This window comes from Choloepus didactylus, chromosome 10, assembly GCF_015220235.1.
Source record: "Choloepus didactylus isolate mChoDid1 chromosome 10, mChoDid1.pri, whole genome shotgun sequence".
Lineage (NCBI taxonomy): Eukaryota > Metazoa > Chordata > Mammalia > Pilosa > Megalonychidae > Choloepus > Choloepus didactylus.
In genome coordinates, this window is record NC_051316.1 from 39319563 (window position 1) to 39343099 (window position 23537).

The 23537-nt window shown below is 38.5% G+C and overlaps 1 pseudogene; it reads right to left on the bottom strand.

Annotated features, from left to right (window-relative positions):
• Nucleotides 1-2332: 2332 nt before the first annotated feature.
• LOC119545162 lies at nucleotides 2333-21713 on the bottom strand (annotated as a pseudogene).
• Between the last annotated feature and the right edge of the window lie 1824 nt (nucleotides 21714-23537).

Below are 23537 nucleotides of genomic sequence, written 5' to 3' on the forward strand. Positions count from 1 at the left end.
AAAACATCTTCAAGACCTTGTATTAGGCGGACATTTCCTAGACTTTACACCCAAAGCACAAGCAACAAAAGAAAAAATAGATAAATGGGAACTCCTCAAGCTTAGAAGTTTCTGTACCTCAAAGGAATTTCTCAAACAGGTAAAGAGGCAGCCAACTCAATGGGAAAAAATTTTTGGAAACCATGTATCTGACAAAACACTGATATCTTGCATATATAAAGAAATCCTACAACTCAATGACAATAGTACAGACAGCCCAATTATAAAATGGGCAAAAGATATGAAAAGACAGTTCTCTGAAGAGGAAATACAAATGGCCAAGAAACATATGAAAAAATGTTCAGCTTCACTAGCTATTGGAGAGATGCAAATTAAGACCACAATGAGATACCATCTCACACTGATTAGAATGGCTGCCATTAAACAAACAGGAAACTACAAATGCTGGAGGGGATGTGGAGAAATTGGAACTCTTATTCGTTGTTGGTGGGACTGTATAATGGTTCAGCCACTCTGGAAGTCAGTGTGGCAGTTCCTTAGAAAACTAGATATAGAGCTACCATTCGATCCAGCGATTGCACTTCTCGGTATATACCCGGAAGATCGGAAATCAGTGACATGAACAGATATCTGCACGCCAATGTTCGTAGCAGCATTATTCACAATTGCCAAAGATGGAAACAACCCAAATGTCCTTCAACAGATGAGTGGATAAATAAAATGTGGTATATACACACGATGGAATACTACACGGCAGTAAGAAGGAACGATCTCGTGAAACATATGACAACATGGATGAACCTTGAAGACATAATGCTGAGTGAAATAAGCCAGGCACAAAAAGGCAAATCTTATATGCTACTACTAATGTGAACTTTGAAAAATGTAAAACAAATGGTTTATAATGTAGAATGTAGGGGAACTAGCAATAGAGAGCAATTAAGGAAGGGGGAACAATAATCCAAGAAGAACAGATAAGCTATCATGGGTAAATTTAACGTTCTGGGAATGCCCCCCCCCCAAAAAAAAAAAAAAAAAAAAAAAGAAGCAGTGTTCCACATAACACAACTCTTCAGATAGAATGTCCAGAGTATCTAGAAGAAGAAAATGTATGATGTGTTGACCAATCTTAAGCCACACTGCTGTGACCACAAAGTCATTATTGCAAATGGATAATGACAGAACACTATCTATTGAATGACAGAACCTATCATTCAAACCAGAGTTGCCATAAGGAGTCATTGGCAAGGCGAGATGAGATTAAATGCTGTTGTTATACTCTCTGTTCCTGCCTGAAGTAGCCTGATGGACTGAATTACATTAGGTAATTAAACAAGTTGAGATGGCTTTTGGAGCTATCCAGATACAGCCAGTTCATCAAGGTCCTTGGTAACTTCATGATCTCTGTGACCTGATTTTTATTTTCAACAACACTGTTAGCATGTCCTCAATGATGGGTAATGACTAAGACTGTCAGTTTATTTTGGCTTTTTTAAGACTAGGGTAGCGTTGTGGTGAGAAGCTAAGGCTGGAAGTATTTTGAGGTTGGGCAGCAGCATTCAGCAAAGTAAAATCAGTGGTTTCAAAGAAAGCTCAATTCCCTTGGATATCATAATCAACATTACTTTAAGTAAATAGTCAAGCAAGGCTCTCTTTGTCATATATGTAGTCAGTGTTAAACTTTTCTATAATATTCTAAATATTCTCATTAACTGACAGCTGATTTTTTTTTTTTACCTGGCATATGACTTCTTGTCTTGATCTTCGTACTTTTTCCTAAAGAGTTTTGTTAGTTCGGGTCCTCCAAGGAGCAGATGCTATGATGGTAATTTGCATGTGAGAGATTTATTGAGGAAAATGCCTGTGAGGGTAAATGGAGAAGGAGACGGAGAAGTTTGGGAGAGCTGTCAGACTGCAGTGCAGGTCTGACTGCTGTGTAGAAGAGGGGGAAAGAAGTAAGTTTGGGTGAGAAAAGTCTTAGACTGTGATGCTGTTCTAAGAACATTTCCATAAGTCTGATGGGGAGTCTTAGAACCAAAGTCATCCATTAGAGTGGCCTTGCATCTTCTAGGAACAGACCTGCCTTAGTATCCCTGCTGCAATTAACCATTGGTGGGGACCAGCCAATGGGAAGTATAACCTTAGCTCCAACACCATGATGGATTTCAGAGCTCAGCAGCTGGGAGCATTGCTTAATTACACTTCCCACAGTTGAAAATTTGACAGGTCTATCTATCTATCTATCTATCTATCTATTTCCAGACTAATTTATTTCTCAGAGTCCAAAACTTTCTGTGAGCAGCCTCCCTGGCCTGGATGGGGATCCAGCTTCTTAAGCTTCAAACTCAAAGTACTGTGGGTCAAAGTAGTGGTTGTGAACATAACCATCTTCTCTGCCACTGCTGTAGCTCTTGCCATCAAGGTGAAAGGCAACACTATTGATTGGTTCAAAATGACCCTGGACTCTTCCAAACTCTTCTTCAAAGGCCAGGTAGAAGGACCTGGCCGCAAACTTGCCAATCCTCATGGACCTTGTGATTACAGCCATGACTTCTTGACCACCTCCTAGCACCATGTGGTCATAGTTGGGAGAGAGTGCAGCTAGAGTAGATCAGATGTTCTGTTGGGAAAGTCCTCTGGTGTTTGAGGGTTGTGGAGTCAAAGAGCTTGGGTTTGTTATCCTTGGACGTGGTGACAGACATGTTCATGTCCCTGGATAACTGGATTTCATTGATTTGCTGGGAGAGTTCCTTAACATTCACCAATCCCTATCCAGACTTGGTTCCATACTGGTTGAGCTCTCTGCTCTTATGGCCCACAATGACACAATCCCCCAGGGTCTCCCAGATGGCTCTGGTGATCTTGGAGTCCTTGCAAGGGATCTTCACGTAGGGCTTGTTGTTGTTGATCTAGCTCAGATCCTGCAGGTTGAAAAAGCTCACAATGCACTGGTAGCCCATCTGCTTGTCTGGGAGAACATGATGATGTTGCCCCCAAAGTTAAAGCCACAGGGCTGGACAGCTGAGTTGGTCCTGAGGAGGGACAGCTGCTTCCCTGTTTCACAATCCCAGAGATGACAGCTATTGTCAGCCGAGCCGGTAAGGACATGTTTGTTGTCCTAGTCAGAGTCCATACACCACACAGCCCGTGTAGGTGCCCAGCCTCTTACTGTTCACGGAGTACCGTACATTGACAATGGGGTCCTTGGCTATGGTGAAGAGGAGGTCTCCCTTGTGGTTGTACTTGATCTGCATACTGGCTGCTCATGTCCCTGCAGCAGGATCAGCTTCTGTGGAAGCAGGTCGGGAGTGTTAGCACCTGGAATCTATCCTTGTCCCAGTCCAGGACCCCCATCCCAACAGCCTCCCCTTCAGTCCAGGTATATATTTTTTTAAAGTAAAATGTTTCATTGTAGTATGACATAATTTAGAAAATTGTACAAATCTTATTTGCATAGCTCTTTTAATTTTTTTAATGCCGAGGGTACTTATAGTAATTTACCTGCAGTAGAATGCACACATTATTAAGTCTATAGCTCAAAGATTTTTGACAAGTGTATACACTTGTGTTGCAATTACACAGGTCAAGATATAGAACATGTCCTTCACTCTAGAAAGTTCCCTTGTGGAGTCAATCCCCCTCTCCCAAACCAGAGGCAACCACTGCTCTGATTTCTATCTCCAAGGATTAGTTTTTCCTGTTCTCTCACTTCATATAAATAGAATCATACTTGAGATCCTTTTGTGTCTGGATTCTTTTGCTCAACATAGTTTTTTTTTTTTTTTTTTTTTTTTTTTTTTTTTTTTTTTTTTTTTAGAGAAGCTGTAGGTTTACAGAAAAATCATGCAGAAAGTACAGAATTCCCATATACCCCACTTCCGCCCTACCCCAGTTTTCCCTATAATTAACATTTTGCATCAGTGTGACCTTTGTTACAAATGATGAAACAATATCATTATAATTATACTAATAACTGTAGTCCATAGTTTACATTAGGGTTCATGGTTTGTGTTGCATAGTTTTATGGTTAAAATTTTTTTTATACTAGTAACATGTATACAATCTAATATTTCCCCTTTTAACCATATTCAAATATATAATTCAGTGCTGTTAATTTATATCCACCATGTTGTGCTACCATCATGACCATTGATTACCAACATTTTCCATCACCCCAAACAGAAACTCTGTACCAATTAAACATTAACCCCCTATTCCTTACCCCCAAACTAGTCCCTGGTAACCTGTTTTCTAGTTTCTTACTCTACAAATTTGCTTATTATGATTATTTCATATCAGTGAGATCACATAATATTTGTCTTTTTGTGTCTGACTTATTTCACTCAATATAATGTCCTCAAGGTTTTAAGATATATTCATATTGCATGAATCACTGGTTTTTTTAAAATTCAGTTTTACTGAGATATATTCACATACCATACAATCATCTAAAGTGTACAATCAATTGTTCACAGTGCCATCATATAGTTCTGCATTCATCACCCCAATCTATTTTTTGAACATTTTCCTTGTACCAGAAAAAGTGAAAATAAGAATAAAAAATAAAGGTAAAGAAAAGCACCCAAATCATCTCCCCCCACCCTATTTTTCATTTAGTTTTTTCTTCCCATTTTTCTACTCATCCATCCATATACTGCATAAAGGAAGTGTGATCCACAGGCTTTCACAATCACACTGTCACCCCTTGTAAGCTACATTGCTGTACAATCATCTTCAAGAGTCAGGGATACTGGGTTGCAGTTTGATAGTTTCAGGTATTTACTCCTACTATTCCAATGCATTAAAACCTAAAAAGGGTTATCTATATAGTGCATAAGAATGCCCACTAGAGTGACCCCTTGATTCCATTTGGAATCTCTCAGCCACTGAAACTTTATTTTGTTTCATTCTGCATCCCCCTTTTGGTCAAGAAGTGTTCTCAATCTCATGATGTTGGGTCCAGATTCATCCCCTGGAGTCATATCCTGCATTGCCAGGGAGATTTACACCACTGGGAGTCAGATCCCACGTAGGGATCTGACTTAGCTAGAGAGAGAGGGCCACATCTAAGCAACAAAGAGGCACGCAGGGGGAGACTCTTGGGCACAATTATAAGCAGGTTTAGCCTCTCCTTTGCAGTGACAAGCTTCATAAGGGCAAGTCCCATGATAGAGGGCTTGGCACATCAAACCACCAGTCCTCAATGTTTATGAGAACATCAGCAACAAACCAGTTGAGGAAGCCCAACACCTCGACATTTTCCCCCAGCTCCTCAGGGGGGCCCTGCATATATATTTTCATTCCCTGTCCAGATTACTTTGGGATGTGTCACTATTTCACACTCACCCATGCAAACCTACGAGGTCTCACTTCCTATTAAAAGTTTCATGTAATTATGGCATTTGAACAAGCTGTATGAGTTAAATTGTTTAGGAAATATAGATCTTGCACCAACTAAACATCATTTCCCTTGGTCTCACATGGAATTTGAAGTTTTAAAATGCAGTCAGTATTGTCCTTTACCCTTTGACTTGATTTGCCCTAGTCCTAACCACATCTGCTTCATTCATATCTCTAGTTGAGGTCTGGACTCTTTTTCAGCTTTTTTAAACAGTTGCTATATGTGCTAATACTGACATTCATATCTGCCGAGTTCTAGCTCTGAGTTTCAGGTATCACACAGATACCCAAAGTTCCCGGGATCAATCAGGTTGTACACAAAGGGATCAGCATCTCAGAATTTGGAGATAGCCATTACAGTTCAGGAATAGATGTGACTGCTGTAAGACCTTACAATCTAGGGACCATTACAGTAAGCATTCCCCTGATAAGCTGTGCTCTAAGGTACAATTCTGAGTTTACACATTGCAGTTAGTCCATATTAGTGAGGCATTATAGTGTTTGCCTTTGTTTCCGGCGTCTGTAGGTAGTTCACTCAAAATGCTGTCTACAGGATCCATTCACCTCATTGGGGGTCTCACAGCTTCACTCCTTCTCGCAGCTGGTTAATATTCCATTGTATGCACATACAACAGTTCACCATTCTGTTCCTCAGCTGATGTACCCTTAGGCCACCTCCACCCATTGCAAATTGCATACTCTCTCTATAAACACCAGTGTGCAAATGTCCATTCATCTCCCTGCTCTCAGATACTCCAAGTAAATGCCCCCTAATGAGGTTGCGGGACCTTATGGCACCCACATACTTAGCTTCCTGTGGTTTGTTTCTTATTGCTGAGTATTATACTGTTGTATGCAAGTACCACAGTTTGTTTACCTGTTCTTCTATTGGTGAACATTTAGATTGTTTACATTTTGGGGTTGCTATGTATTGAACTGTCTTATACAAGCCTTTTTGTGGACGTATGCATTCATTTCTTTTGAGGAAATACATAAGAGTGGAATTTCTAGGTCATAGGGTAAGTCTAACTTTATTAGAAGAGATCAAATAGTTTTTTTAGGAAGTGTTTCAAATTTTGGCATTTTGATATCACCAGTTGCCTATTGATGGTATGTCTCAATGTTTTTATTTACTCCATTGTATTGTGTTCTTCCATGATTTCCTGGGTGTTGGTGTTTAAGCAAATTTCTATACCTGTTAAAATCCTCTTTCTTGGCTAAGTAAGAGGATTACAGGTGAGTTTATGTTCATTAATATTGTAAGCTGGCGCTCCTCTCCTGAAGTTGAAATGTGCTTAGGAAGATCAGTGCCGGTACTGAGGTCTTTTAAAAGAGAAAAGACATGGATGCGGAGAAAAAGGAAATAAAAGCAATCACGGGGAAGACATTTTCATCCCGCTAACTCTTGGGCACAGAAGGAGGAAGTGGCTGGCAACTGAAGGCTGGAGCACTTGCTACTGGGTAATCGTCGCTTTGAATGTTGCACCTCTTCAGTTTCTTAAGGGATTCTCCGTTTTGGTTCCATTTTGTACACATTTGGAAAATAATCTGCAGAAATGAGCTGTGCTTGTAAGGACTTCATAATTCCCAAGAATTAAAAAACAAAAAACAAAGAATAATTTCACTTGATCAACTTTTTCTTTATCTTCCCTCCCTCCCTCCCCTTTCCTTCCACCCTCTTTCCCGAGCTGTTTTGCTTTGCAATATGTTATTGGTAATGAGTTGCAGGATAATGCAGTCTTAACTTGTTTTCTCCTAAGTATTTGAGTTCAAAACTCCTGTATCTAAAGAAATATGGTTGGGGTCGTTAATAAAGAAATCTTTCTATCTTAAAAAAAAATAAAATAAAAAATAAAAATAAAAGAGAAAAGGACAGAATGATTTTGGGCTAATATTTATTCGTTTTTCCATTTTCTTTTTGAACAAAGAAAAAGGTGACTTTTTGAAAAACCAGTAATTCAACACTGTTTTTTTTTTTTCCCCTAGCTTTCTGTGTGCCTGGCAGTGTTCTAAGGCTATAGAGACTATAAAAACAGACAAAAATTTTTGTTCACATTTAGTGTGCGAGGGCTGGGGATGGAGCAAACTGACAATAACAAAGTTGTAAGTAAAATTTGAGTATTTCTAATGGTGGTAAGCTACAGGGAAAAGTGAAGTAGGAAAGGTGACAGAGAGTTCCTGTGGTGGCAATGGGGAGTATGAAGGCGTCAGTTTTAAGGGGGCTGATCAGGGAGGCCTCTCTGGATAGGAGGTCTCCCCACCTGATGGAGGTCTTGCGACAATTACAGTTACATATGGCAGGGCTGGTGCACCATTTAAAGCTGAACTTCAGTAGTGATAAGTTTGGGAAACCGTACCTCTTAGATATCCCATTCTGTTGACACTGATGAGTATATGGGATTCCCAGCCAAATTATATTAAACCATCTTGTACTTTCCACTGTTATAAGAGAACTGAAACTTTTCCTAAAGAACAAATAACTGTTCTTATGGGAAATTTTGTTGTCCTCTGCATATAAATATTTAATGGATGGAAAAATGTATTTGTGGCCTCTATTGAGATTATCAGGAATAGCGATTCATTTATTCATCCAATCTTTTATCTAATTCATTTATCCAGCAAACATTCATGAGCACCTACTATGCTCCATGTTTTGTGTTAGGCACTGAGAGAGATAAAAATGCATAAGAAACTCAGGGATCTCACGTCAAGAGTGGGGAGAACTGCAAATGAATTAATTCTATTGTGACTGTCACAGCTCAAAAACATTGGTGGGCTGGAAACAATAGTGAGGAGGAAGGAACCAGTCGATAGGGAAAGTTGGTGTTAACTTGGAAGAACTAATTTGGTTAATATTAAATAACAAATATTTATTGAAAATCTCTTAAGGTCCATCCAACTCTACTTCTTCCAAGAGCTGTAGAGGTAAACATGGCATTTGGATGGAAAAAAAAAAAAGAAAGAAAAAAGAGGCAGCGTTTTTCCATAAGATGTTAATGGACCAAAAGATTCCTAGGAAAAGAGCAAACTGGAGTCAGCTCTACTCTAGAAGAAATATTTATGGGGTTTGACTTGAGGGCCCCTGGGTGTGCTGTGATGCTGGGAACTTCTGAACTGTGGAGATTCATTCTCAGGAGAATGCCAGGATCTCAGCTTCTGCAAGGTGGATGCAGATACCAGAGAGTGGAAGGGAGATGTCGGAAGCCCAGCCCATCTCTAGAGTCAGAGTTGCTGATGAGACCCAGTTAAGAGCAAAAGATCCTAATTGCAGAGTCGGAGGGTCCAGAAATAGGCTCAAATCATAGCGAAATACCACAGTGGGGACTAGAAACCAGGCACTTGTATAGAAATCAAATCAAGCAGACTGACCACCCATGGGGAAGGAGGAAGAAGGAGTGGGTGGGCAAGTGGGCTAGCTGTAGCTCTCAGACCTAGAGAGATGCGTTTATTTATGGAGAGGTTGTTTTCACAGCCTATCAGGCTAGCTGTTTTTGGTGCCAGGTGGTATCTGTTGAGGTTGGATGGTCATATCCACAGAGGTAAGAGGGCTTGGCAGGAACTAACAGTGGCTGTAAAATGTGAGAAAGGTTATAATGGAGCAATATACAAAGTATTATTGGGGCTCAAAGAAAGAAGAAATAACTCTGGGGGAGTTGGGCAAGATATAAGAAAGAAGACACACATTTTTCTATCTTATTAACTCCTTTCCATAAAAGTGATTTTTAAAAACACTTTTTAAATAAAGGGTAAAAAATCAAATAGTACCGAAAGTATTATAACCCTAAATAGTAGTCCCTTGTACTACTTACACCTACGACCCCAATTGCATTCCCTAGAACCAAACATTTTAACTATGTTGGCTATTTCTTTTTGTATTGGTCTATGCATTTCTTAAGATTATGCTTATAATGATATTTCTTGATTTATAATCATTTTGACATTACCTATTGATTTCCTATTAGGATAGATGAAGATTTTGCTCCTTTAAATGTCAGTCACTTTCCATTCTCCATCCTTCCAAAGGATTTTTGGTTGAATCCATATTCAGTGCTTGCATTATTATGATCATTTAAATATTGTTCACTGTAGAGCCAAGTATTTTATATGATTATATAATTTTTTGCATAACTTTTTATTTTTCCTAGAATTAATGGCTATTTTTAATTTTTAAATTTCATATATCTATGGGCTTATCCATAATTTTTCCCTTCACATCTATTTTATGTCTGTCAACAGATTTTTTTCCCCTTACATGCCTAAGCATGTTATGTGGTCCCTAAGAGTCCCTTTCTTCTTCTCAGAGACCTCCATCCTTTTGCTTTTTAGTTGTATTACTTACCTGTTATCCTGGGCATATCTTTTTGTTGTCATCCTGGGACTTTACCACTTTCCTCTATGGGATCCTCAGTTTTATGGATCGTTTGTCTTCCTTATTCTTTGGTTTGCTCATTTAGTTTTCTTGGAGCATGGCTTTCATCAAGTGTTTAGAAAGGGTGCATGGCGGGTTAATAGAGTTTTGGCAGGTTTTAAAATGTCTATTTTACTATTGACTAGTGATACTTTGTTGTTGGCCCTGTCTTAATTTTACCAGAAAGTGTCAATGGGACACAAACAGATCTTGATGACAACTGATTGGCAATTGAAGCTAACAATTGCAAGATGTATTCAACTTTTTATAAAATACTAATATGTGGAAACTTATGGACCTTAGAATAATAATTGAAACTGGGTATTTTGGCTGTGTGTAGAATTTTAGGTTGAAAATTATTTCTGCATAACAATTTTATTCTCAAAGTTTAAATGTTGCTGTTGAGAAGACTGAAGGTCAAGTGAAGTATTTTCCCCTGTTAAAAGTTTATCTCCGATATTTTAGATTTCATGAAAATGTACCTTTGAAAGGATCTTTTTCCATTCCTTTATTTTTATTTTTTGACATTGATGTGCCCTTTCAGTCTAGAGACCTGTGTCTTTAAGTTCCGGGTGATTTTCTTTTACCATTTCTTTAATCTATTTTTTTCCCCATTTTCTCTCTTATTTATTCCTGGCTTTCTTATTAGGCAGGTATTTGTCTTCCTGTATTGGTATACTAAAACTATTATCATTTGTCTCCTATTTGCTAACTTTTCATTGCTTTATTATACTTTTTGAGAGATGTCCTTGACTTTATCTTCTAACCTTTCTGATAACATCTTTAAAGGTTCTATTTACAAATGAGTTCACACCCACAGGACCAGGAATTGGAACCTGAACATGCCATTGTGGAGAACATGATTCAATCCCCAAAAGATGAAGTCATTTCTATGGAAGCAGAAGTCCACATTTTAAGTTCAGATCTAGCAGTTGCTAACTTTATGGCTATGGTCAAGTAACTTCACAGTCTCAGTTTCCTAATTGGTAAAATGGTGATAATGAGATCTATCTTGTTTAATTCACTAGATTGCTGGATCAAATGAGATAGTATGTGTCTAAACAATGACTAGGGTTTACGAATAGTTATCTGATTAGGCTTGAATTTACAAGATTTGGTATCAAGATCTTGCTTTGCATCTTATAGTTTAGATGACTTTGGGCAAGTGTTTTAATTCCTCTCCCTGAACTTAATGAGTAGAGGGTTAATACACTCCCCATGTCATTGCATACTCTTGTCAGTGGTCTGTGCAACTCCTCTGTATTAGTCAGGGTTCTCCAGAGAAACAGAACTGACATATCATGAGTTTTATTCATGCCACTCATATGATCATGACACTTGGCAAGTCTGAATTCTATAGGGCAGGTAGCAAGTTAGGAACTCTGATGAGGATTTTGATGAATTCTCCAGAAGCTGGCTGGCTGAAGTAGAGATAATAAATTCTTTCTGACAGCTGAAACTATCAGTTCTCCCTTTAAAGCATTCAACTGATTGGATGAGACTTCTTTCATTGCTGAAGGCAATCTCCTTTGTTGTTGTAGAAGTAATCAGCCATAAATGCAATTGACTACTGTTCTACTTTGCTAATGCTTCCAGAATGCAAAACACCAGAGATGGATTGGCTTTTATAAAAGGGGGGTTTATTTGATTACACAGTTACAGTTTTAAGGCCATAAAGTGTCCAAGGTAACACATCAGCAATCGGGTACCTCCACTGGAGGATGGCCAGTGGCATCCAGAAAATCTCTGCTACCTGGGAAGGCACGTGGCTGGAGTCTGCTCCAAAGTTCTGGTTTCAAAATGGCTTTCTCCCAAGACGTTTCTCTCTAGGCAGCAGTTCCTCAAAAATGTCACTCTTAGTTGCACTTGGGGTATTTGTCTTCTCTTAGCTTCTCTGGAGCAAGAGTCTGCTTTCAACAGCTGTCTTTAAACTGTCTCTCATCTGCAGCTCCTGTGCTGTCTTCAAAGTGTCCCTCTTGGCTGTAGCTCCTCTTCAAGATGTCACTCACAGCTGCACTGAGTTCCTTCTGTTTGTCAGGTCATTTATATGGCTCCACTGATCAAGGCCCACCCTGAATGGGTGGGGCTAAGCCTCCATAGAGATATCTCATCAGAGTTATCACCTACAGTTGGGTGGGGTGCATTTCCATGGAAACAACCTAACCCAAACATTCCAACTTAATCCCCACTAATATGTCTGCCCCACAAGACTGCATCAAAGAATATGGCTTTTTCTGGGGGATGTAATACATTCAAACTGGCACAACTACTATTGATTTAGATTCACAAAATGTCCTCACGGTATCAGTCAGGCCAATATTTTCTTGACCAAATAATTGGACACCATAACCTAGCCAAGTTGACATGTGAACGTAACCATCACATCCTCTCTTATTTTATTTATTTTCCTTTTATTGATTTTGTCCATTCTCATTTTCCTGCCTACTCCCCTCCACTCTTAGGCAACCATTCTAATATTGTTGGGGTGGATCCTTATATAACATTTGTTTTGTAGAGTGTGTATGGTTTTTCTGTGTGAAGGTATTTACATTTATTAAAATGATGTATGCTGTAGATTTCATTCTCTTCCTTACTTTTTTTTTTGCTAACAACTGTGTTTAAGGTTGTCCATGTTGCTGTATATATATATTTTTTCTTTTTTTAAAATTCATTTTATTGAGGTATATTCACATACCATGCAGTCATACAAAACAAATTGTACATTTGATTGTTCACAGTACCATTACATAGTTGTGCATTTATCCCCAAAATCAATCCCTGACACCTTCATTACCACACACACACAAATAACAAGAATAATAATTAAAGTGAAAAAGGGCAATTAAAGCAAAAAAGAACACTGGGTGCCTTTGTTTGTTTGTTTGTTTGTTTATTTCCTTCCCCCATCTTTCTACTCATCCATCCATAAACTGGACAAAGGAGAGTGGTCCATATGGCTTTCCCAATCCCATTTTCACCCCTCATAAGCTACATTTTTATATAATCATCTTCAAGATTCATGGGTTCTGGGTTGTAGTTTGATAGTTTCAGGTATCTACCGCCAGCTACTTCAATTCATTAGAACCTAAAAAGGGTTGTCTATATTGTGTGTAAGAGTGCCCACCAGAGTGACCTCTCAGCTCCTTTTGGAATCTCTCTGCCACTGAAGCTTATTTCATTTCCTTTCACTTCCCCCTTTTGGTCAAGTAGATGTTCTCCATCCCACAATGCTGGGTCTGGATTCCTCCCCGGGAGTCATATTCCACGTTGCCAGGGAGATTCACTCCCCTGGGTGTCTGATCCCATGTAGCAGGGAGGGCAGTGATTTCACCTGCCAAGTTGGCTTAGCTAGAGAGAGAGGGCCACATCTGTGTTGCTGTATATTTATGTGGCTTATATTGCTTCTAATTGCTGCATAGTGTTCTCTAGCATTTCATTTATATGTTATTCCTAATGGTAGACACTTGGATTGCCTCCAACTTTCTCTACCACAAATGATACTGTGATGAACATTTTGTACATGTCCTTTCATAGACCTGTATGAGAATTTCCCTGGAAATATATACTGAGTCCTAGCATATGTAGGGTAATTTTCACAGTTCTTGGTCATACACATCTCCAGAACAATTTCCCCAATCTGCACACCCAGCAGCAGTTCAAAAGGGCTCCTAAATCCCATATCCTTGCCAATACTCATATTATCCACCTCCCTAAATTTTAACAACCTGTCTTTCTGTTGTTGAGTTGTAGAAATTTTTATATATATTGGATGTTGTTCTAGTTTGCTAAAGCTGCTGGAACGCAAAACACCAAGAAGGACTGGCTTTTATAAAGGGGGTTTATTTGGTTACACAGTTACAGTCTTAAGGCCATAAAGTGTCCAAGGTAACGCATCAACAATTGGGTACCTTCACTGGAGGATGGCCAATGATGTCCAGAAAACCTCTGTCAGCTGGGAAGACACATGGCTGGCATCTGCTCCAGAGTTCTGGTTTCAAAATGGGTTTCTCCCAGGATGCTCCTCTCTAGGCTGCAGTTCCTCCAAAATGTCACTCTTAGTTGCTCTTGGGGCGTTTTTCCTCTTTTAGCTTCTCTGGAGCAAAAGTGTGTTTTCAACGGCTGTCTTCACACTGTCTCTCATTCTGCAGCTCCTCTCTTTTCAGCTCCTGTGCATTCTTCAAAGTGTCCCTCTTGGCTGTAGCAAGCTTGCTCCTTCTGTCTGAGCTTATATACTGCTCCAGTAATCAAGGCCCACACTGAATGGGCGGGGCCACGCCTCCATGGAAATTATCTCATCAGAGTCATCACCCACAGTTGGGTGGAGCACATCTCCATGGAAACACTCAAAGAATTATAATCTAATTCACACTGATAGGTCTGTCCATACAAGATTATATCAAAGGTAATGGCATTTGGGGGGACATAATACATTCAAACTGGCACAGATGTTAAACCCTTATCAAATATTTGGTTTCCCATTCTGTAGACTGTCTTTTTACTTTCATAAGACAGCCCTTTGATGCACAAAGTTTTTAATTTTGATGATGTCCTGTTTATCTATTTTTTCTTCTGTTGCTTGTGCTTTTGGTGTAACGTTAAAGAAACCATTGCCTAACACGAGGTCCTGAAGATGTTCCCTTATCTTTTCTTTTAGGAGTTTTATGGTTTTGTTCTTTTATTAAGGTTTGAGTTAATTTTGTATGTGAGATGAGGTAGGGCACCACCTTCATTCTTTTGTGTATGGCTTTCCAGTTCTCCCAGAACCATTTGTTGAAGAGGGTTTTCTTTCCCCACTGACTAGACTTGGCAGCCTTGTCCAAGATCAGTTGGCCAAAGGTATGAGGGTTTATTCTGAATTTTCAATTCTGTTCCCCTAGTCCAAAAGAAGCCTTCCATCCCTAGGGATTAGTTCATTGAAGGGCATGTGACCCAAATAGAGACACACTCAATAAGGGACAATGAGACTTTTGTAGGGACTTCTGTGAGAGAAACACTGTATTTTCAGCTGCACTTGGACATGGTAAAATATCACTTTGAAATTGCTGGTAGGCATATTTCCACCATGTGAAAAGGCACAAAAAGAATAGAGCCAAGAAACAGGAAAACTGAATCCTGAGGACATTGAGTCTCAGCAAGCACTCTGCTGCCTTAATGTGGTCCTAATCCCAGGCTTGTCAATTACTTGAGCCAATACTTTTCCTATTGTTGTTTAAAACAGTTTAACTGTTTTCAAACTTGCTTTCAAATGATTTCACACAATAAAAAGGAGTTTTGCATCCTGTCTCCTTCTTCTGTGCTAGCCCGTTAAGTTTATAGTTACTTCTGTGTGTCTCCTGTTTAAAAAGATAAAAAAAGTACTACTTGAATGATTAAATGAAATAATTATATCATTTATATGATATAGTATATTAAATTATATATTAATATTAAATTATATAACAAATAGAAAATCATGAATTTGTTGACAATGTGAAAGAAGCATTGCATAACTTAGCTTTTTTAAAAATTAAATTATATCAGGCTCTAAACCGCCATTCACAAGGATGGGAAAACACCCAATATCGGTCAATACTAAGGTCAACTTTCCCTCCTGGCATGGTGTACATGTTAATGAAATACTTAGGAAGGAGCTTCTGGTCTTTGGTCCCTCATTTTTGCCACTGGAAGCCTCTTAGTGCAAACCTACATGGATCACTAAAAGGTGAAAGGCTCAATAGCCTCTAAACCAACTGTGGACACCAGCAGCTTTTGTGCAACCTGAAAACTATGGTGATTGTTTAGTCCCTCCAGCAAACACACAAGCTAACCCCATCAGAGGTCCTGCTGAGTCATTGGCACATCCATGCAGGACACTGATGCTTGTTGAGCACATGTCTACTTTACTTACCTCAAGGGCCTGGAGAGGGAAAAACAAACAAGGAAAAGGAAACTTCAGCATCCAGGAATGGGATCCCAGCACAAGGGCACAAGGAGTGAAAACCTCCACGTGGCAGCTGTGCAGTATGCTCCATGTTGAATAGGAGCACTGAGGGAGAACTCTGTGGATGAGGAATTCAGGGGCACAGGTGATGGCTGTGATCATGTATTAAACATGCATGAGAGATTAAGATACACAGGAAACCTTGTTAATAAAAAAAATTAGAAAAATAATTGCTTTCAGGAAGAACAAAATGTTGTCCAAGAAAGGAAATGTAATTACCATACTTGACACAAAAATCAACAATATTTACATGGTCATAATAATGTAAAAACTGAGTATTGATTTAACCAGATATGGTATAACTATATTAGGAGGATGTGGGAAGGAAAGCGAGGGGTGGAGGTGAAACCCAGATCCTTAGCTTCCTTTGCCAGAGAACAATATATAACATCTAAAATTGATGAATCAAGAAATACTGATAAAAATATATTCTTTAAAAATATGGAGACACATAGTACAAGAAGTGGTTGCCCTTGAGAAACAGGACTCGAGGTGAAAGTACTTGGGAGACAAGAGACTGCAGTTTTTTTTGTTGTAATATTTTTAGCTCTATTTGACTTTTATAACAAAGTGCATGCACTATTACGATAAAAATTTAAAAGTAATGTAAACTATAAGCAATTAAAAAAACAGTGTTCCCAGGGGAGTGAATCTCCCTGGCAACATGGAATATGACTCCTGGGGAGGAATGTAGACCTGGCATCGTGGGACGGAGAACATCTTCTTGACCAAAAGGGGGATGTGAAAGGAAATGAAATAAGCTTCAGTAGCAGAGAGATTCCAAAAGGAGCCGAGAGGTCACTCTGGTGGGCACTCTTACGCACACTTTAGACAACCCTTTTTAGGTTCTAAAGAATTGGGGTAGCTGGTGGTGGATACCTGAAACTATCAAACTACAACCCAGAACCCATGAATCTCGAAGACAATTGTTTAAAAATGTAGCTTATGAGGGGTGACAATGGGATTGGGAAAGCCATAAGGACCACACTCCACTTTGTCTAGTTTATGGATGGATGAGTAGAAAAACAGGGGAAGGAAACAAACAAACAAACAGACAAAGGTACCCAGTGTTCTTTTTTACTTCAATTGCTCTTTTTCACTTTAATTATTATTCTTATTATTTTTGTGTGTGTGCTAATGAAGGTGTCAGGGATTGATTTAGGTGATGAATGTACAACTATGTAGTGGTACTGTGAACAATCGAAAGTACAATTTGTTTTGTATGACTGCGTGGTATGTGAATATATCTCAATAAAATGAAGATAAAACAAAACAAAACAAAACAAAACAGTGTTCATCACAGGTGTCATTGTAAAATCTGCAAGTTAACCTGATACGAAATTTAAAAAACAGATATGACGAGATTTCCATTTCTAGGAGCTTCATGAGATCAGATACTCTGAAATGCCTTCCTACTACAAAATGCTCAAATGATGAATAAATTAGAGTAATATACTTTAAAATTCATTGCTAAGCTCAAAGTTAAAAAATAAGGAAAGCCTTAAATAATAATAAAAAAAATAGTAAAATAAAATATACAGCTGAAACAAGAGCAGTAGCCAACACAGTCAGTTTCTTCCCAGTTGACCTGGGGGAGGTATGGGTCCAGGTCTTTTCAGGAACAGAAGCTTCTTTTAGCTCCTTTGTGTCTCATCTCATTCAACGGCTGCATGTATATGAAGGTGCAATGCATTATTGCAGTTATCAACAAAGTATTCTATATAAGTGCAAGAGGTGACTATTTCTCTTTAAGGATGTCGTTCCAGTGTATTGGGGCTTCATGCTTCTCCTGTGCTTAGTGTGGAAGTTCTAGCAGCTGCCTGGCATAATTTTTTTCTTGTGGATAAATAATGCCATCTGAGTAAATATTGTAATTAGGAGCATAATGGCACATTTTGATTGTTTTTAATTAATAGCGCTGACCGGAGTTGTTTCTTAGATGTGACACTAATGATCGTTAATGACCAAACTTAGATTTACAGCAAAAAGTCTTGGCTGAAAATCCTTGTGAAAGCAAACTACAATAAATGCAAAACTTTCTTCAATTGTCTCTTATCTTGTATTAATCTTCAAGAACTCGTAACAGAAAAATGCAAGAAGCTAGAAGCTGGCATGGCTCAGCCAGTGTTTTATGAACAGAAAATGGTTAAAATTGAAATAACGAGAGCAGGACTGGAACACTTAGGAAGCCTGGGCTCTATTCAGTCTTTGTTTTTAGGAAAAGTTAGTAAAATTTGTTTAAAAATAAAAAGTCAGCATTTGTTTGGTGTTAGAATTTGAAACCCTCCAGTCTACTTAAAACTTTAGAATTATAGAATTCTGTTTTTGAATCATCTAAGTGGTCAGAAAAAAATGGTTCTTTGTGCTATAACAAAGCTGTGACTCATTACTTTTTGCAGTGACATCATTGTGCCATTTTATCTTTACACAATTTAACAAGGTAACAATGCCTTAATTTATTTGCAATTTGCCCTTCCACTCTCCTTACTAAAAATTAATCTTCCACTTTGTTCACTTTCTTAAGATTCATTGATTATGAGCATATTCCTTACAGAATCAAAGTTTATTTTAGCTTTCTAAAAAACAAGAAAAATAAATTGGGATTTTTACTGAAAATGTTAAAGTGTTCTGTAACATCTCCTCTGAGATCCCAGTGGTGATGCTGCCAAGTGTGTGCCAAGGAAAGAGCGATCTGCGCTGGTGACTGCTGCCAGAAGAGTGCTTGCCTCTGCAGCTTCAGCATCAGGGAACCTTTCTGCTCATTGGGACAAATCACTCACATTCCTCTGGACAGGTTGGGCCTGGGTGACATTGAGAAGTAAGCTGTTTGCCTTCAGTACTCTCTTCTTGCCCTCCATTTTTTCATCTTTAATTTGCAGATAGACCACCTTATACTATGCATGGCTAAGACCCCTTTTCCCATCAGAAGGGCTCCCACCTGGCTCTGCCTCATTCATTCTATTCTGTGCATGTTGACTATTTACCAACCACTGTCCTCACCTCACTTTTCTGGGGAAAGGAAAAGTGACATTGAGCTAGGTTTTGAGGAATAAGCAAAGATCAGTGAATTAGGGGCATGGGGGAGGGTGTTCTGGTTGGAGGGAATGGCGTGAACCAAGCCACAGAGGTTTATAATGATCTGACTTATTTGGGAAAGCAAGTCATCTGATGTGACTGGAGATGGGTTATGTGGCGTATGGAAGCTGGGTTGGGGGATACAAGAGATGGAATTGGAAGGGAGGTGGCAGCTAGACCATGAGGAGATGTGCACTAGATAGGGTCACTTTGACCTTTAGGAGGCAACATCTCTGTCATGGCTGTCTAACCATGTTTTTATCACTGTGAGAATTTGAGGTCAAGTTGGAAGGGGCAGACTAGGTTCTATAGCAGGGATTGGGCCACTGCCTGTTTGTGTACCTTCTGAGCACTAAGAATGATTTTTACATTTTTAAATATTTGGTAAAAATTAAAAAAAGAATGATATTTTGGGATGTGAAAATTATACGAAATCCATATTAAATAGATAATTTGGATTAAATCCAAATTAAATAGATAATTTCATTGGACTAAGAGACATTACCTTACAATGTCTTTACATTTCTTAAAAGCAATCCTCACTTCCCAGACCCATCAAAATGGTAATATCATGTGTTGATCCAGTTTAAAAGGAAAATTCAAAACTGGGAAGACACTGTTAAAGAAATGTGGGTAAAGGGTGTCGCACCATGATACGAGGGAAAAGTTGGTTGGTCTTGAGATAATAGTTGAGTTGTTAAAACTACCTGAGAGTTTGATGTATATTATCTCAGAACATCCAGGATTCCTAGCGGAGAACTTTGCCTTACCTGGGATGGTTTAAGAATGGAGGTTGTGTTAGTCAGGGTTCAGTTGCAGCAAAGAGAATGAATTGCTTACAAAATCAGTGGAAAGATAGGGGGAGCAAGCTCAAGGTTGGACCCTTGGGAATCACTTCCAGGACACCGCAGAACTTGCCAGTTAGGGGAGTAACCACCCCTTCCATGAAAGTGGGGAGTCTGGAGGCTGCTGCTGGGTTGGGAACCTGCCATTGCCTTCTCTGCAACTGCCTCGTGAATTCTATGAAAGTTGGGAGTTGAGAGCTCCCAGCCAGAATGCTGCTGCAGAAGTACATCTCCCAACCTTGTTTCCCAGTGAAATTCAACTAAAAACAGCAGGAAAACGAACTTTGCCTCACTTCCATTTTCCAAAGTTTGCAGAAGTATAACAAATTGAGGCTGTGTGGTCAGAACTCTAGATGCAAGAGATTCTGGAAAACGGGGTTTTTAGCTTTCTAATCTCTACAGTTCAGGAAGGCACACTAGAAGGGGGTGAAAGACTGTTGGAGCTAATCATCTGCATTATTTTCCTATTTGTCGTAACAGACTAGCATGAATTTAGTGGCCTAAAACAACATAAATTGAGTCTGCTATGGGTCTTAACAGGGCTAAAATCAAGGTGTTGGCACAGCTGCATTCCTTCTGGAACCTATATGGGGAATACATTCCTTGTTTTTCCCAGTTTTTAGAGGCTGCCCACATTTCTAAACTCATGGTTTCATTGTTCTGACTTCTGTTTCCATAATCATATCTCTTTTTCCCTTCTGCTTCTGTTATTACATCACCTTCTCTGACTCTGATCTTCTTGCCTCCTTCTTGTAAGGACCTTGTGATTACATTGGGGCCGCTGGAGAATCACACCTGCAAAGTCTCTTTTTCATGTAGCATATTCACAGGGATTAGGGCATTGGCATATTTGGGGGGGTGGCATTATTCAGCCTAAGAAATTGCCCATATCCGAACTGATCAGGGAGGGAACCAATGTTTATTGAATATCTGCTAAGTGCCAGGAGCTTTATATATCATCCTACTGAGCACTCACAACAACACTTCCAGGTGGGCATTATTATTTCTTTTACAGATGTGAAAATGAGATTCAAAGAATTTAAAAAACTATTCCAGCTGGTATATAGCAGAACCAGTAGTTAATTTCGGAAATGCTTGGTTCTAAAACCCCATGTCATTGAAGTGATAGGATGAATTCTGGAGGCTGTGACTCCCTTGAATTTTTTAAGTGGAGGGTTCTAAAAACTGGCAGTGATAATCTCATCCCAAAAGCCATAGGTCTGTAAATACATACTACTCCTTAAATACATACTACTGAGAGGGTTGGATCATTTAACAGGTTTATCTTTTGGTCTCTGTTTACTTATGTGGGACTGCTATTTCTATCTTCTTTAACTAGTCAGTTCCAATTTCTCAGGGCGGTTGTATAGCATCTTCATTTGAAGTTTGTTTCTTCCCAAAGTGAATAAAGTGCTTTCTACTTGGATTGGTTCTACTTACCTGGTGATATTTTTTTTAAAAAAGAAAATACATTATTTTAACTTTAAACTAGCTTTGGGGAAAAAAAGATTTGTTGATAAGAACAATTTATCCAACTGTTTAAATCAAGGACCACCATTTTTACTACCCACCCCTCACCTCCTTCTTTGGAAGAAGGGAGTGGTAGTGATACACTAAAGCACTTGAAACTGATAATTTTTTTTTGCCCTTTTGTATCATGTTTTATTTATGTCTTTAATGACATTCTGTCCTCAAAATTCCTATCTAGTAATACTCCTCCCCTTGAAACTACACAATGATTTTTTTGGTAGAAGATAGATTAGAAAATACAGATGAATAGAAAGAATAAGTAAGTAAAATCACAGATCTCCTACAACCCAGCTTAGATGTATATCTTTTTAGATATTTCCAATGCAAAAATATGTGTATGTATCAGATAGTATTAGGTTTTCTGTATAAACTAATATAGTTTATATAAGCTGGAAGATAAGCTGCCCAGGGACCCAGGATCTTCTCTTCTTCTTGAGCCATGATTTCATATACATACCTTCAACTCATAGTCCATGATGGCTGCCTAAATTCCAACCATTGTCTCTATTCCAGTCTGCAGGATGAGGAAGGTGTGAAGAAGAGCAAACCCACTCCTTTAAAGACACTTCTGTATACCTTATTGATCAGAACTTAGTCACATTAACTGCAAGGGAGGCGGGAAAATGTTTTCTTTATTTGAAATAACCATTGGAGACTCTGTTAACTAAAAAGGAAGGAAAAAATGGATATTGGTAGATGATAGTGATACGGGACAAAAGCAGTGTATTCTCTGCCTGATGCGCTCAAACGACCAATTCCTGAGACACTCGAGTTTCAAAGAGAGAAAGAGTTTATTACTAGGCACAAAGCAGGAGATCAGATGGCCTATCATCCTAAAAATCTGTATCCTTGAATTATAGTAATTCTGATAGTTTTATAGTATCAAAAAATGGGCAGGTTTTAGCATAAGGAGCACCATGGTTCCAGATGATGTGTTTAGAGGTGATCTAATAATTTACCATGTGCAGATTGATTACATGCTTAGTCACAGAACATATGTAAGAAATTGGTGGCCTTATTATGATGATGGGCATGATTTTTAGTATTTTAATGAGGTATAGGTTAAAGTCTAAGCTAATGCACATGTCAGGGGGCCCATTTAGGTTAGATCCAGTTTTGATTATCAAGATAGCTTTGAAGTTGGGGTGGGTTAGCTCTAGGCTGACCCAAAGCCCTTTATTAATAAATGTTAGGGACCCTCTTTAGTGATCATAAGACCCTAAAGTCAAAACACTGGATAAAATGGGTACAAGTAAAGGTCAGTCATAAGGTTTTTACAATCACAGAGGCAGAAGATAAAGGCTATACAATCGTTATCAGAGATCAAGGCAGCTGGATTACAGCTCAGAGATTTCAGGTGTTATCCTCTTTCTACTCTAATACACAAGAAAGAAAAAAGGAATATCTATATAAAGATTCAGTCATCATAATCATCACTTAAATCCAACTTCTCAGTTACAGTAGTCTCTGCCAAACATATGCTTTTAGAAAAGCAAGATCTCACTATTGATATGACTTTTGCAACAAGGGTTTTTCATGTAACAAAATACCATTAATGTCTTCCTACATCAGCAATATACCCATATATATATAGATGTGTATATGTAAATATAAATAGGTAAAATATTATTTTAATAACATTATTTCACTTTATAGGTGAAAATAATTTAATCAACCTTTATTTATGGATAATAAGTTTTTTCAAATTTTTGATATTATAAACAACCTTGTGGGAAACATTCTTGCGTGTGCATCTTTTTACTCTACTTTATTTTCTGAGATTACATTCCTAAGACTATATTTTCTGAGTCAAATAGTAGGCACATTTTAAGCACCTTTGATGTATATTTTTAGAAAGAGTCAATGGTGTGATGGAGCTGGCTGGTACCAGCTTGTGGGAGCCGATTGTCTGCATCTCTTCCCAACTTCGTGTTCATTGACGTTGTGTTGGTAGCTGAAATTGGCCACGGTTAAGGAATTTGCATCATGGAAATTGACAAATGCTACAACATAGAGCTTTTGTTTTCTAAAGAGCTGATTGTTAAACATTTACTACTATACAGCTAGAAAGTGTGTACAGATCTTCAGTCCTAACAGTTTATGAGGACCCATTATTTTCACCTCAAAATCCATGCCAGTGTTTAAAGCAGTAATGATTGTTAGTCATAATTTTTATATTATAATATTGATAATTTGTAATATCTGTTGTATTCTTTTGCTTTTCTTTCCTGTAGCTTGATTAGAGGTGAAAACAATTTTGGGTATATATGGGCATATTTTGTACTCAACCAAGTATGGT